Consider the following 8,384-nt stretch of genomic DNA (forward strand, 5'->3'; position numbering starts at 1 on the left):
CTGGAACAGTTCCCAAATTTCTTTCTATTGGAAGCCGGACATACATCCTGGATCGTCTTGTACCTGTAGCTGGGGCCTCAGTTTTCCAAGAAAATTAGTCACTGTATTTTCAAATAGCCTTTGAAGCAGCTATCGCAAGAAGTTTTGAGTCACATGGCCTAGTTTCTTTGCCTGCAGACATCAACATTTTAGAGAGATTTTAAAGCAGTTTCTTGTGTCGGTGGAAACCTTCTGAAATGGTGTGCTTTTCAGTATTTTGCATTCCCATAGCTGAATGTCCTGCTTACCTGAGTTCACAGCTTTGAAGCTTCTAAATTGCATTTCTTTCTAGAAACCAGAGGAACAGAGAAAGTGTGGCCAATTTCTGAGGCCCCAAGTTTGGGCAAATCCTGATCCCAGCCATCTCAGCTGCAGAATTTCCATTTGTTTTGGCAAGAGCAGATTTCACCCCTAGTTCTTTAGGTTTCCAAGACCAAAAAAAAAATTGATCGCTTCCACTACCACGCTCACAGCCTCATAAATGTGCTGACCTGGAGTAACAGGGGGTCAGACCTCCAAGGAAATCTTTTCAAGTCTTCATGTTCCTATAAAACAGTGAAAACCCGATAGATGTGAAATAGGGGCCTGATTCTCATGTCTGGAGTAGGTGTGGAGCATTGGACTAAATGGTCCAGTTTGAGCCAAGAAAGCAACTACTTACCATGCATCAGAGGTGCTGGGGGAGTAACTGCTTATATGCCGTGGCTGGGTACAAAAGTGTAACGTCTCGAACATCAGTTTTGCAAAATTCAAGCTTCCTGGTTTGCAAGGTCAAACCCTGGCGATGTCCAGTCAGCCTTTGTGCTCCGCAAGGGTTGTGCCATGTGTAGGTGAGACCTTCTCGGGGTGAAATAATAGAAATACGTGCAGAGATCAAGTCATTTGTGACAGTTTCAGTAGTCATGGAGATCTGACGTAATGTTCTGGGGGTGAAAAAAGTCTTCCACAAGTGTAGCAAGTACCTGCTGGCTCACACAGAGGAGGCGTCTGCCTCTCGGGCTTTTCTTGTTCTGATCTACTTAATGAAGTAGTGACGAGCCCTCTGTGGGTACAAAGCACCATTACTAAATGCATATCCAAATGAAAGGCCTTTTGTTAACATTGCTGCGGACAGATTTGTAGCTGTGTGGCAAATCTTCATGAACCAGAGACCTATGTCGGTTAACAAGGAGCAGAAGGGTTATGAGTAGCAGCAGGACTGAAGCGGGGGTCCTAGGTAATCACAGCAAGGTGAAATTTCCTCTCTGAAGTGGTATGATGTCTCTAAGCTGACTTGGTAAAGACAAACTGGGCAAATTAAAACAAGGGTATGTCTGCGGTCAGCACCAAAAAAACCTTGATGGCATCGGAAAGGGAGTAGCACGGATAGTGGCCTTTGTCTAGGTGGTTCAGGGATTCCCGCAGCTCTGAGCCAGCCATGAGCCAGCTTTGTGACCTAGGACAAGTTTTTGGCAGAGCAGTGAGTAGGAGCAGGCACGTCGGGCAGGAGCAGGCTCAAGGTACATTCTAGTTTTGGACAGGGAAACCCATCTCAGCTGTCTTGATGCTATTGTGTATGTTGCCTAATTTCCCTTGCCTGATGTGGCAGGGGAACTAGACTGCCACAGTCCCCTGGTACGTGCACTTTCCTATTTAGCCCCGTGGTTGGTTGTGGGGTCATGAGGATCCCCCTGCATGAGGGTGAGGGGTCTCCACCAGCCCCTCCACAAGGGCCCTCCCGTTCCCCGTCCCACGGAAGCGAGGTGGCTCCGCTTGGATCTGCAGGTCCTTACTGCACATCATCAGCCAGGACTTGTCCTGGAGATGCATCTTTCTGAGGAGAGCGATTAGTCCACAGCAACTGGTGCTGCAAATTCCCTCTCCACAGTCCAGTCCTTTGCAGAAGCCTTGTTTTTCATAACTCAAAAATAAGCATCTTGTTTTCTTTCTATATATAGTGCGCAGAGTAGTTGTGACCATTTCACTCTGAAATGAGTTATTTTAAAATCCAGGTAAGTAGTTACATTATTCACAGAAATTTTGAAAAACTTAACCGGATTTCTGGTCACTCTTGGATCTTTTCCGTTTCTCATAGTTTCTCAGGGGTTCCTTTATCAGAATACATATGATCTCCTCCTTTAATAAATGAACAAGGAAGATGTTAGCAAAACAAGCCACCTTTCACAGACTTTGATTCTTATTTGTTTGTAATTTTTTATATTTTCTTTCCCTATACAAAGGGCTAGCAACAGTCCCAGAAAGCTGACCTTAGCTTACTTGATTTGAAGACATTCACAAATTGTTCAATCTCACTTAATTTTGATTTAGAACATAAAAGGCACCTTAACACCCAGCTGTAGTAGCGTAAACAGCATCACATTTGTGTACTTCAAAAGAAATGAATATAGAAAGGATCAAGAGACTTTGAAAAAGTATACTAAAACTGTTTTCTACAGAGAAGAAAAATTCCCTTAAGCAATATATTTTGGGTTTACAGGTATTGGCCAGTGTTTCATTCTTGGGGTAATCTCCTTTGAAGTTAAAATACGAGCTTGAAAACTTCAATAACAGAAATAAATGTCCACACCTAATCAGTATGATGGTATAGGAACAAACAAGACTTTCTCAATAGACATTTGAAATCAGGGTCATACTCTGAAAAGAGACTCAATTGACAAGAAATGGGAGTAGATAAAATAGTGCCATTTCACTTAAATTGCTGACAGAGAGAGAGTGAGCCATATTCCACTCCATGGCTGTCAAAAAGCATGAGAGCACTAACAGGAAGAGGTTGTGAATCATTTTGGGATCTTCCTGTCTGAAATATTTACTACTAGTATCCTGTATTATAAATGTTCTATTTAGGTAGCGTTATGGAAGCATAGGGTGAAAAAGAAAGAATTAGATTGAAACAGGGAAAACTCAAACTCAGGCCTCTGCAGCTCTCCTGCACAACTTTAAAATTGTTCATTCAAGTCTGATTTCAAGCTGATCAAATAGAAATACCCATAACTAAGAATTAAAAATAAAACATCCTTTGTGGGAGACAAAATAGACTACTTTGACGGGTCTATTTTATCGCTAGTTGTTACTGTCACCTCTCCAGATAACATGTTGCTGCTCACCCAGCTACTTAAGATGACTAAAAACTCACCTCTGGGCTCCAGTTAGTTATCTTTCAAAAATACTCTCTCAGAAGAGAGATGAGTCCCTCGTCCTCTCCCTCTGCGGTCCCCATCTGTGGTTTCCACCAGTGCCGCCGTGGTCTTTTGCCTCCCACCCCCTGTTATTAAAGCCCCTAGCTGAGTGCCTGGGAACACCGCGCTGCAGCTCCCCTCTCCTCAATGGCTTTGGCTGAAACTCAGAGAGCCGGAGATGAAGTGACATTGGTTCTTCAGCCCCCTCTCTCTAAGTAGTTTTGGTCCTACAAGTCACTTATAATTTTTCTAAAGTAGCGTTATATGAGTCCTTCCAATTTTTAAGACAATAAACGCTAGGTTTCCCGAAGCATCTTTCTCTGCCCTTAATGTGGAATAATGACAAGCAGGCTGTTCTCATCGCAGTTGGTCAGTGAAGTTTGCCAGGGAAAAGTGGTTTAATCAGAAAATGTGAGCTTCTCAGCTCCGAAATGATTTGTGGCAACTGGCTGAACGCAGACTCTTGCAAAGCCCCAAGTATTTTTCAAGTCCTGAGAGCTTTGGTTCCAGAGCAGCACATTCAAAGCTTTTGCAACTACTGAGGGAAAATTGGTGGCATTTTTTACCTTCACTGCTGCTATTCAGAAGTGGGTGGGTGATGAAGTTAAAGGAAATTGTATCAATTTCACAGTTATTGCTGAGATGACGGGCAGTGCACAGGTTTTCCAAGGGAATATCATGCGTCTATGAAAAATATCCGTTTTATGGGAAGTTGCAAAACACAAAATTATCCACAACCTGGAAGGTTTTCCAGTTCTCCATGAGTGTTTACTGCAAAGAAGCTGTTAGCATTTCTTCCAGGCGTTTCTTAACAAAAAAAGGAAACACAACATGTAATCTGTGAGCTGTTACTCATTCTCTGAATAATAGATACTGTTTTTTGCAAAGGCCCAAAGCAACACACAGGCAAGTTTTCTCGGTGTGTGTAGGAAGGTGGTATAGGGATGAAGAAGTCTTCATACCGCTTTTGCGGTGTTTACTTTTGAAAAACTGGATTGAGTTTCCAAACATCCAGTGGGGAAGCATTTGCCATCCCTGGGATCCGTCTCCTCCATTGAGGGAAGCGACAGGCAGGGGATCAGTCTCCTGCTATCGCTTACTACGTGTAAACGCCTGGGTTTGGGGATTTATAATGAGGTCTCAGGAGATGGGTTCTGCTATTACTAATTGCTATTACTCATTCAAACAGGAAGATTGTTTTAGACATCTGTGGTAGGGAAACTGCAAAGCACTGCAGAGCTGTACGTGAAATTAAGGAAAGTGGTGGTGTGTGCAATTCCGTGTGCTCAAGTGAGTTTGAGTGTTAACGATCAAAGGTGAAGGCCCTGACTCTGGCAAAGCACGAGCGTGATGTTCGGCTTGTACTGAAACCCATTCCCATCACCCCAGACCTTATTTCCCGGTACTGGGACCAGGGCAGCTGCGGCCGCAGCACAGGCACAGGGTTTCTCCAGCCTCCGGAGCACAGCAAGTGCCGCAGGCTCACCTGTCCCTTCCCAGATAAAGCCCTCCATGGTGATAACGGTCAGTTATTCCATATTCCCTGTCCGAAGATATTGCCGATGCTTGTAATAATTGCGGATGCCCTCCGCTGCAAGCAGCAGGGCAGGCTGAGTTCAGCGCTTGCTGTTCTCCCACCATCCTCGCTCTTACAAACAGATGGGCCTCGTGTACAAGTCATGTCGCAGTTGCATTTAGCTAACAAAAGCAACAATCAAAATCACCACTGCGTCCACAAAGAATAATGAGGATTAGAGTCTCGTCCAGTGTGCCGGGAGGCTCATTTGCATTCCCTGATCTGGCTGTTCCCCGTTTTTCCATTTTATGAAAGGACCCCCCCAACGTCTTTCTGTCCCGAAGACAAGGGAGCTAAAAATCTTTTGTTGATGGGTGGGGGGGTGGCGGGTGGGGAGATCATGTTCATCACATCTCCTTTATACATAATTCTTACACATCATACACTTCTGCCACAATTATCACTTAATTTATGCCTCTCCAGAAAAATACACCAGTCGTCTCCGTGGTCGCCCTGTTTATCGTCTCCGGCTGCGGGAGCCGGTACCGGCCAGGTGCAAGGACAATGGCTGGCTATTCATTTCTCTGCACCAGCTGTTCCCCTCAGCATGCACCGCGTCTGGGTCCTGCTGCTGGCAACCCTGTTACGGCTTCTGCGGCTGCTGTGAGTTTAGTTTTATTTTAAGAGCTAATCCAGACTGGTCATTCTGAAAGCGTGTGTAAGTATAGCGAGGGATAAGTATATTTTATAGAAAGGCATATATTCTAGAATAGCTTATGAGTCTGTGTGAGCTTTTGGGTTTTTTCCCTCAGACTCACAGGAGATGTGGACTGGTGTGATTAGATAATGCAGTAGTCAATCGCTACCCTGCTATCGGTGTCCACCGAATTCTGTGTTCCAGTCTATGGGTCGGATCGGGACTTAAGCCACCAGCGATAGCTGTCATGAGGCCGGTACCTGATAAAAGTGGGTGGGTGCCAAAGAAGAGCCTGCAGTACATCTCCGCCCTACAAAGACCGCAGAGCTGGCAGAGCCCATTTCCTTGGATCTGCTTGTGATCACTGGAGTCGGTCTGCACCAGCAACTCAGAGGACAACGCTGCTTCTGGCTTTTTGTTACATAGACCCCCAAACAAGAAGAGGAGAGGAGAGGGTGCTGGCGTTGAGGAGTTCATCATGAATTGATGGCACAGGAAAGAAAAGAAAATTTGCGTACTAAATGTCACGAGGCCTCTGAGGCCCAGATTGAGGATCCAGGTCCCAGTCATTAGCTTTCAGGAGCATGAAATCCATCGTTTCCCATTTAAAAAGCAAGTAAGACTCTCTGGGGTTTCAGGGAATTTCTGTGTCTGGTTTCAAGTTCTGCTGTTCACCAAAACATTATCTGTGAGGTTTTTAAAAATTACTTTGAACAAGACGTTTTGTAACAGAGGGGGAGATATAATTTGCAGCTGTATGAAAACAATGCAAAAAAAAAAGAGAAATTAAACTCGGAAAATCTTTTCTTAGCCTCGATGATGTCATTCACAGATCTCTTCCAACTAATTGTTTTTAAATTAATTTTTCAACTAATTTTTTTACTTGCAAACCTTCTTAATTAATATTAAATGGAGAAAAAGACAACTGTCTTACAGCTATGGCAGTTACATTTAACTTACATCAATGGAGATTTTCCTTCCCCTCTTTCTTCTCCCAGCTCAGTCTATTATATTATCAGTCAAAATTCCCCACCGAAGAATGTACTTCTGCCTCTAATATTTCTGCTCACTTCCCTCCAGCTGAGAGGAGGAACATGCCGGTACTTTGACCTTTCTCTCTCTACTAATCTAACTTGAGGCGGTAGATGCCAAAGGTCACTTAATTATTTCATACTTTTCCAGTATTATCTGCCAATAGTCTGTCATTCTTTGTGTAGACTCAGGTGTCTGCAAAATAGTACACTCTGTTCTTCCACAGGCCAACAGAACAAGACAAATGGGATGCTGTAAATACAGTAATAAAACCCCCGAATAAATGAAACTTTGAGAGAGGTCACTCAAAAAGAGCTTCAATTCCAATAGACCCTGTATTAGTGACTCAGAATTGTGTACATAGCCAATTAAACCAGTAGTTCACGCTGAGATACAGAGATGGGCCTGGCTGGCTGTTTCCTTCCACGGGATCTGCATTCTCTTCCCAGCCATTCCACATGTTTATGGTGTGATGTTGAGAAAATCATCCTCTCGCTTCAGTTTAAAATTTCCCTTTCATTAGAATAAGGGCCATGATATGGCTGTCCTTTGTAAAATGCCTTGAAATCCATGGATGAAGTCAAGCCTTACACTGAAAAATCACCAGCAGTATGCATTTACAGAGCATCTTCTAAGAGTCTCAGAATACTATCCTGAAATTATACAAAAATACGTACCTTAATTCAGGAGTGTTCTAGTTAGACAAAGCTGTCTGAAAAGGCCATATTCCCAGTTCATGGACAATTATCCTTTCTTTTTTAATTCAGTTTTGGCCCAAGTCATACCAAACTTGGAAATGATTGACATTTCCTACAAATGGTAAGTTCCAAGGGAAAAAATAAAATAATTAGAAATACCAAGGACAGATGGCTTCCAAAAGAAATTACATTCCCGAGTGAATCCTATATTATAGACAATGGGTGCCTTGGGCAGGGGGTAAGGAGGAAAAGAAAATTAGTCTTGTAGGATGCCTGAAGAGAACCAGCCACGGCTTGTATATTTAAATTACTGTTCCTCTTCTTTTTGTGTTTTAACCCTAACACTTAGCCAAAATTCAAGGTTCTGTAGTCATTTTCTGTTAGGAGGAGAAATTAACGGCAAGAAAGGTGGGTGTCTTTGACACAGCTCCACTTGTTTACAAATAAAGTACAAAATCTTGTTTCCTTGAACAAGGCAGAAACCAGCAAGCTGGAGACAGCTTCTCAGAAGAGGGTCCGGCACGGCCAGCCGACAGCGCTTGGCTCAGCAAGATCCCAGGATATTTTCCCAGCACCACCTTCCCCGTGCTTATTGATGCCATAACTTTTGCTTGGCTTTACCTCCTCCCTCTCGCAGATCCTCCTGGGCTGCTCGCACGGAGGCACCGTCCAGACAGCGAGTGTTGCACCTTGAGGTCTCTCTCAAAGCCCCTGCTGCTGGGCACAGCATTGAATTAACAGAGTCTGCCCCAGATAATTTCGGAGAAAAGTTGAAAAAAGCTCTCAGGGCAATCTGAAAGCTCAAAAAGGAGAAGATAAGAGAACCCCCAATGTACTTTCTTCACCACAGAAAAATACCGTTAATGTGAGGACATTTGTTACTCTACGCCTGGCTGCTGTTTTGAATGTCTGAGATTGGTGATTTTCAGGAGCAGTCTTCGTTAGGTAACAATTCAGTACACTTCTGCCACAAGAAATAGTCGGGATGATGTGGGCAGGATGGGGATGGGTAAAGGTGATAAATAACACAAGGTGGTACACAGATGCCAACAGCATCTCCGCTTGGCACAGCCGTCACTGCCAGACTCAACCTCCTCGCCATTCCTGTCACAGGATGAATGGTCTCTTTTGCTGTAAGAAGTAGAGGTCTTACTTTCAACTCCCAAAGGAAAAGTGGATCATGTATCACAGCCTCTTAGACCAGGAAACATGCATGAACTCAGTGT

This window comes from Pelecanus crispus, chromosome 3 (assembly GCF_030463565.1).
Source record: "Pelecanus crispus isolate bPelCri1 chromosome 3, bPelCri1.pri, whole genome shotgun sequence".
In the NCBI taxonomy this organism is placed as follows: Eukaryota; Metazoa; Chordata; class Aves; order Pelecaniformes; family Pelecanidae; genus Pelecanus; species Pelecanus crispus.